Source organism: Onthophagus taurus, chromosome 1, assembly GCF_036711975.1.
Source record: "Onthophagus taurus isolate NC chromosome 1, IU_Otau_3.0, whole genome shotgun sequence".
Taxonomy (NCBI): Eukaryota; Metazoa; Arthropoda; class Insecta; order Coleoptera; family Scarabaeidae; genus Onthophagus; species Onthophagus taurus.
This window is the reverse complement of record NC_091966.1, coordinates 20,007,501-20,014,658: the sequence shown is the minus strand read 5'-3', so window position 1 is coordinate 20,014,658 and position 7,158 is coordinate 20,007,501. Positions and strand designations below refer to the sequence as shown.

The 7,158-nt window shown below is 31.9% G+C and overlaps 1 long non-coding RNA gene across 2 annotated transcripts; it reads left to right on the top strand.

Moving 5' to 3' along the window:
- Nucleotides 1-1,011: 1,011 nt before the first annotated feature.
- Nucleotides 1,012-2,808, top strand: LOC139431420 (uncharacterized). 2 transcript variants are annotated; one of them, XR_011641529.1, is made up of 4 exons: nucleotides 1,012-1,244; nucleotides 1,443-1,698; nucleotides 1,760-1,868; nucleotides 2,056-2,808. It is a non-coding gene; the product is annotated as an uncharacterized lncRNA (long non-coding RNA). The 2 variants fall into 2 exon arrangements; XR_011641524.1 differs by lacking the exon at nucleotides 1,012-1,244 and having other exon boundaries at nucleotides 1,319-1,698; nucleotides 2,056-2,806.
- Nucleotides 2,809-7,158: the final 4,350 nt, after the last annotated feature.

Genomic DNA, 7,158 nt, shown 5'->3' with positions numbered 1-7,158 from the left:
AAAAGGCTTTCGATGCAAGAAGTAGGGTTTATCTTATGAAAAAGCAGCCAAGATGTTTAATGTACCAAAGTCAACTCTTATTTATAAAGAAAAAGGAAAAACACCAATGCAATTTGAAAATGGGCCCACCAGCATTTTTAAATTCTGATGAAGAAATACTACTGGTTGAATGATTGCTTCATTCAGCAGTCCTGTTACAAAAACCCAGTTGGAAAACACAAAATTTGGTTGAAAAGTTAAGTTAAGAACATTTTGCTCCATTTAAAGAGTCCAAAAATATAAACATTTTTTCGTGAACCAAATAGTATGGAAAAATAATGAAAATGAATATTATATTAAGAATCAGTCAAACATTTACGGTTTTAAGGTCAAAGACTAGATATTATTGGTCAAATAATGTAATCAAAGTGGTCAAACACTGAATGCGAAATACAGTTATTCTTTTTAATTTTAAAAAAATATTACTTTATGATGTTATGTTTTATATGTAGAGTAAGTAACTTTAAATGAATCAGATGTGTATTTGATCATATTTTGATCATATTATGTAAAGGCAGAGGGATCTACAAGCAATATAATATGACTCGGTCAAGCACTGACATTAAAATATCCTTAACAGGTCAAACACTGGTGCGTTTACCCTATTCGTCGGAAGGTACCGATTTGTAGGCGCCCAATTTTTTTACGTAGGTGTATGAACAGATAGTAGGAAAAGAAACCACCGTAGTTATAGTATATTATTCAACAAGCATATAATGGCGGCTGTTACCCACGAAGATGAAGTTGCAACACGAGCGAGCGAAGCAGCAAGTGTTGTAATCTGAGTGGGTAACATCCATTATACGCAAGTTGAATACTATACTTTATCTACAACTATTTAATTTTGAAAAAAAAATCAAAAAAAGGAAAAAAAATAAACTTGATAGACATTTCAGACATAACCTCAATATAAGAAAGCTGTCATTTCTGCATACCCCTGGCACTTATTAACATCGTGTTCGTACAAAGTGACGTCATTTTTAGTATCGGGCCGACGCTATAGATGGCGCTATATTGCGTTATATTATGTAGATATCTACTTTATCTTGGCAGTTTAAATTAATAAATATTTTAAGATTTAAGTAGTCGTTTCGTCAATTTATTTTTCTACTGTTTTCTAAGTTGTTTGTCAAGTTGGTTAGTGTTTTGATGCGGCTTTGTGTTTGATAGTAAATTTTAAAGAAATTTACGAAATTTTATTCGTGGTAAGTACATTTGATATACTTTTTTTTATTTATTTCATATTATTATGAATATTATAAATATTTATTATTAAATATAAGTTGCCCTTAAAATAATATGGAAACTAATGCTCATAAAAAACCTCTGAAATTTAAACATTGATTATGGAACTGGATTAGGTATTTGTAAAATAAATATATATGCATCTTATTTTCTTGTAGCAGAAAATGTCAAAAAGTTGCGCCATTAGTGGCTGCTTACAAAGGTATGGAACCTACCGATTTCCAAACCTACAAATATATCCAGAAATATATCAAAGATGGGTTTTATGTTGTGTGCGAGAAAACCTGCTTCAGCGTCAACACTTGAGGGTTTATAATAATTTTCGAGTTTGTGATAAGTCTTTTCGACGAGAGGATGTTGGACGTAACAACAAATTGTTGAAAGGAGTAGTACCATCATTAAATTTGCCAATAGGTATGTGTATAAAATTATCAAAATGTTGTTAGGACTGAGGCATATTTTTTTTCACATATAGGATATCAGTACTTCAAGTGCTTCGAATAACACGCCCACTACTCCACATGCAGATATGGGACTTTAGGTTGCTTCAACATCCACCAGTGCAATCTCATTGGAGACTTCAGGTAAGAAATTATGTGTTTTATAAATCGTTTATTTTGAAAAGCTCTGGTTAAATTACCTATAATGGCATATAACTCTTAATAAGAGTTATTTATTAATAAACGAAATATCATTCAAAAAACGTTTAATTTCCCTTTTATTACAAAAGAATGTAGTATAATTTTTTTAAAGTGTGATTTCATATTACAGGGTAACCCCGCTTAATGGGGAAACAGCGTTAATCGGGATCATTATTGGATATTTTTTGACAGCTAAACAAGGGAGTTTATTGGAGGAAGTCCACAAACAAGACGACTTATCACCAAAAGCCCAACATTTATACAGGAAAGCAGTGATGTATAAGAGGAAATTCCAGCGCCAGAGTATAACATCCTAAAGAGATAAAAGAAAATTATTACCAAAGAGACAACTTTTTAAGCAGTCAATTTCAAGTTTAGACAGACTAAAACAATCCTTTTTTTTTGAGCCAATATGACAACGAAGGAAGAAGGCGTTATACACTTGATGACAAAACATTGGCATTACATTTAATGCTACAAAATGGAAAGGGTGAGGAATAAACTGTGAGGAATAAACAGATTAACACCGTATTTTTAACATCTTTTAACAAAGTTATTTTGACATTCAAATGTGTTGCAACCTATTAGAATTTAGTTAAATTTACCGCTTTTTCGCGGTAATATTTCATCTTATATCGAAAGAGTTAAATCACTTCGTAAAATTTTTAACAGTGTATCATTAATCATTAGATTATTACACATTGTTTATAGTTATTGTTCTTTTATATTAAAATAAGACTTTATGGTTATGATAATAATTTTAATAAAAAGATTATTAAAATCCACAAATGTCTTTATTTTTTTTATTTAATTCCACACAAAAAAATTAGAAAATTTTATATTTAAGATTTATCACGTTAGCCGCTATTTAATATTAGTATTGGTCCGAGCCGTTCGAAGCGCTGGTGCTGTGTACAAAAATTTTACGTAAATGTCACATCTATATAAGTTATCTATGCATTTCTGTTAATATTTTATTTTTTGATTGGTAAGCCGTGTCAGAACTGTGGAATAATTTCTTCATTATTCAACACTTTGTCAGTCATGAGTAATGCGTGTCATTACCCGTCAAAAATCAAATGTATAACGAATTCAATAGTTGTAGATAAAATAAAATCTTTTTACATGGCCATTTTTATGGTCGCGTTTAAATGGCCATTTTTATATGTGCCGGTAGAGGTTAGTTTTTACCCAAATTACAACTTCATGGCAAATTATTATTGAAAAGTGAATACACAGAATTAAAGTACACACATTTTTCTACACATTGAAGTATTTCGCGTTGTAATATTGCTGTATTTGTAACATAAAAAAAATCCTAAAGTTTGTCCTAAATAGCACTTGATGTAAAGCGACATTTACGAGAAATTAAACAATAAATTGAAACGCCAACGCTTCAAGGATACTAGTAGAATGTAGAAAGAGATTACGTGTAATTAGACGTAAAATTGAATTGTTGTTATCTCGAAATTTGGGTAAAATGGAAAATGTGCGATTTCAACAAAATATTGGGAATACGTAAAGAAATCTGTATAAATCAGTAAAACAAAACTTTGCCATCCATCTCATAGATGGCGCTATTAATTGTATCGATGTAAAGTCCCTAGATTTACAAAGTACCGCGGTTTGACGCCATTTTGGCTCGAATATTTTTGTAAATACTTTTTAGTAATCTCACCAAATAAGTGGTGAGATGCAGTAACAAGTTGTCAAACCGCCATTTTGGCTCGAAAACAGGCGTCATGAACCGCGATACTTTGTAAATCTAGGGACTTTATATCGATGTATCGATGTTTAAAAAACAATATTAATCTGAAATAAAAAGCGAAACATATAAAAAGAAAAATAAAACGAAAATAAAGCAGCAATAGTAGTAGTAATATTGGCAGCAAATCAATGAAGGGTTATCAGAAAATATCTGGATATTAAAATATAATATAAAAATAGTTATTTGCTCGACAGGATTATACAAACAGTTAACATAAAAATAATAATGTTTGTAAGCTATAATCTCAGAAGGTCTGCCTTTTAAAATTGAAGAGCCTGGTGCAAGAAGAGGATATAGGCCAAATTTTAAGAAAATGGGAGTTTTCTTAAAAACGGTTAAAAAAATTCGTATTTATCGTTTAATATAAATACGCATTATGTTCTGCCAACTGAGTTAGAATTGTGAGAGAAAATCACTTATCCCATGTTCTAGACTGGTGCAATAATGGGATAAGTTACGTGGCGTTTATACCGTTATTACACCAGACAATCCCATACAATTATTTGTCGCACATAAATAATAAAAATAAATAATGATTATTTTGTACCGTGAGAACAATATTGAAATTTTTTATGTTGGTGGTACTGAAAAATTAATGTTTTATAATGTTATTCGCAATGTTTTGCGCTTCCAGTGAATGTGATTTTACTAAAATGGATAGTGAAAGATCTCAAGAGGAGAAAGGGTAAAACGGAAGCGCGGTCGTAAAAGAAATGTGGAAAAATGGAAACGAAATATACAAAAAATTAAAAGGGCTAGAGGAGAATGTTACAAGTCCACATCAACGGGGAAGCTTGTGCCAGAAAGAGAGCAAAGCAATGATTGCAAGTGCAGCAAACGATGCGTTGGAAATTTTTCGGAAGAGGAAAAGCTGGAAATTATAACGGCTTTTAATAACCTGGCAGACCAGGCCAAACAAGATTCATATTTATCCAGGTTAATAATCTGGACAAAATAAAATGTATTTTTTCGGACACTCACTGGAAATGGCCTATATTTCCTTATTACAAATCGTAAAGAAAAGTACCTCATTTCTTTATAGCAACCATTTCTTTATAGCAACCAAATAAACAATTAATTATTTGTTAGAATAAATATTAAACGTACAATTATTAAGGTTAGAGAAGCTTATGACTTGATGTACACTGTTGTAACTGTAAATCACCACATGCTAGTGACGATTTTGATAACACCTCCTGATGAACTCCTGATGAATCACTACTTTATTTTTTTTGTTTGGTTGCTGTAGTGAGGGAAACGGCAGAAACGAAAATTTGATTCTGGAGCTTGTCGTGTACTTTTTAAATAATTTCTTATAAAATGTAGGTAATTCATTTAAATTGAGTGTCCGAAAAAACTTCATGTATTATTCTTAAAGAAAAGTAACTTCTTCTTATTCGTATTCTTCAAAAAGTATACTTTCTTTACTTATAATACAAATAACTATTTATCGTTCGCTGAGCCCTAGCCTGGTACACCGATGCTTCAAAGACAGTTAGATCCGTAGTAGGCATGGGCATCAGTGGTCCAAATAGCCATATATTAAACTGCCCTTCAGCTCGGACATTACCATTTTTGAAGCAGAAGTTCTTGCTATAAACTTCTGCATCGCTTTGAACCTACAAAAGGGAGAGAAAGGTGTATTGCCCTAAAGGCAATGTAGGCGTACACGTGTGACTCCGCACTGATCAGAGAGTGTACCAGCAACCTGAGAGAACTCGGTAGGAGAAATGATGTTATCCTATGGTGGGTTCCAGGTCACAGTAACATTGAGGGCAATCATTGGACCCCAACCTGGTTGTGGACTACAAAAAAGCCACCTAAAACAAATAATCAACAGTTGGGAGGCCTCAAAGATAGCCTTACGCTGGAAAGAACTTCCAGGTCACAGACAACCGAAGAGTATGATAACTCCGTCGCAAAACAAAACCAAAGAAGTTTTATGCCTCAGCAAAGGGGATCTAAGGCCGCTCTCAGGTTACCTGACCGGCCATGCGCCCCTAAAATACCACCTCTTCCATATTGGACAAGCTGAGGATCAAACTTGTCGACTATGCAACGACGAGTCAAAAAACAGCTGAACATACTGTATAATTACGTCGCCAGAGGCCGTCTAAGAACAAAATTTTCGGAGGGCTAAAGTTATAATAGATCTTATAGGTCGAGGTAACGAGTAATAATAATAATAATAATCGTTCGCTGAAAAGTAATAAAAACTCACATTCCGATTCAGTCACCTATAGCTCTTCTAAGGAAGATTTTTGATGTCTATATTATCTATTACGTGTTGTTAAAAATTGTTTTGTTTATTTTATTTGATAAAAGTGTTTGTTCGCCTTCCTTTTTTTATATTTTTTTTTGTTTATATAAAGTTTTGAATGTTATATGATCCTTTCTCCAACCTCCCACCAAAAAAATTAAATATGGATTCACATATCCCCTTCTTGCACCACAATTTGTTTTTTTAACTATGATTTCACAATATATGGAAAAACTGACATTTGCTCAGATAAAATTGTCATTCTTATCTATACAAATCAAATAATCACTTTAAACACAAACATGAAATTAAAAAAGCTTTTTGCTTTTACTGAACAATTTACATATTGTTACTTATCCTATTCTTGCACCAGGCTCTTCAATTATGGTCAGCGAATAATTTACAATTTGCACAATTTTATTGAAAAAGCGGTAACGATCGGGAAAATGGACGGAATTTCACAACAGGAGTTGCTAATTGTATTAATTTTATACTTAATTTTACACCTGATCAAAATTTGATAAAATCCAAATCACGATTTCCTGTCCTATTAGTTAGGCGTCACTCATTAAGTGTTCGACACGTCCTGTCCAAAAGTTTATTACATTTACCGTTAATACAATAGTATATTACAGTACAAGTGAGGAAACTATGATTTTTCATTATCGCGTATGTCGGAAGTTAGTGAAAAATATTAGTTTCCCACGTGTGTTGTATAGCGTTTTGTTCAATCCTACTATTTAGAGAAAACTGGTCTTAAAATTCGATAATTCCTGAATAATTTCAGGAATTATATAAAAACTATATAATATATGTATATAAAAACTGACAGCAGGTTTTGACATTGTCATGCTCGTAATTGATATACAGGGTGAGTCAGAAAGAATGGGAAATCCGAATGCCGGAGACACTAGACACCAAAATATGACGATTTAACCTAACATCTCTTATAGTAAAATCGTTACTCTATAACAGTGTATTATATGTAATCTAACTAGATGTTGTCGTGACTCTAACTAGATATATTTCTAATCTAATCAGTGTAAATTATTAAAAATTCGCTCTAATTTTACTCTATTAATTGACAAAATATCACTAAATAGTGTGTGTGGAGTATTTTTAGGGAAGTTTTACGTTTGTAATAAAAATCAAAATTATAAAATATTTGTTTTTATTTTTACTTGTAATATATTGTTATAAGTTAA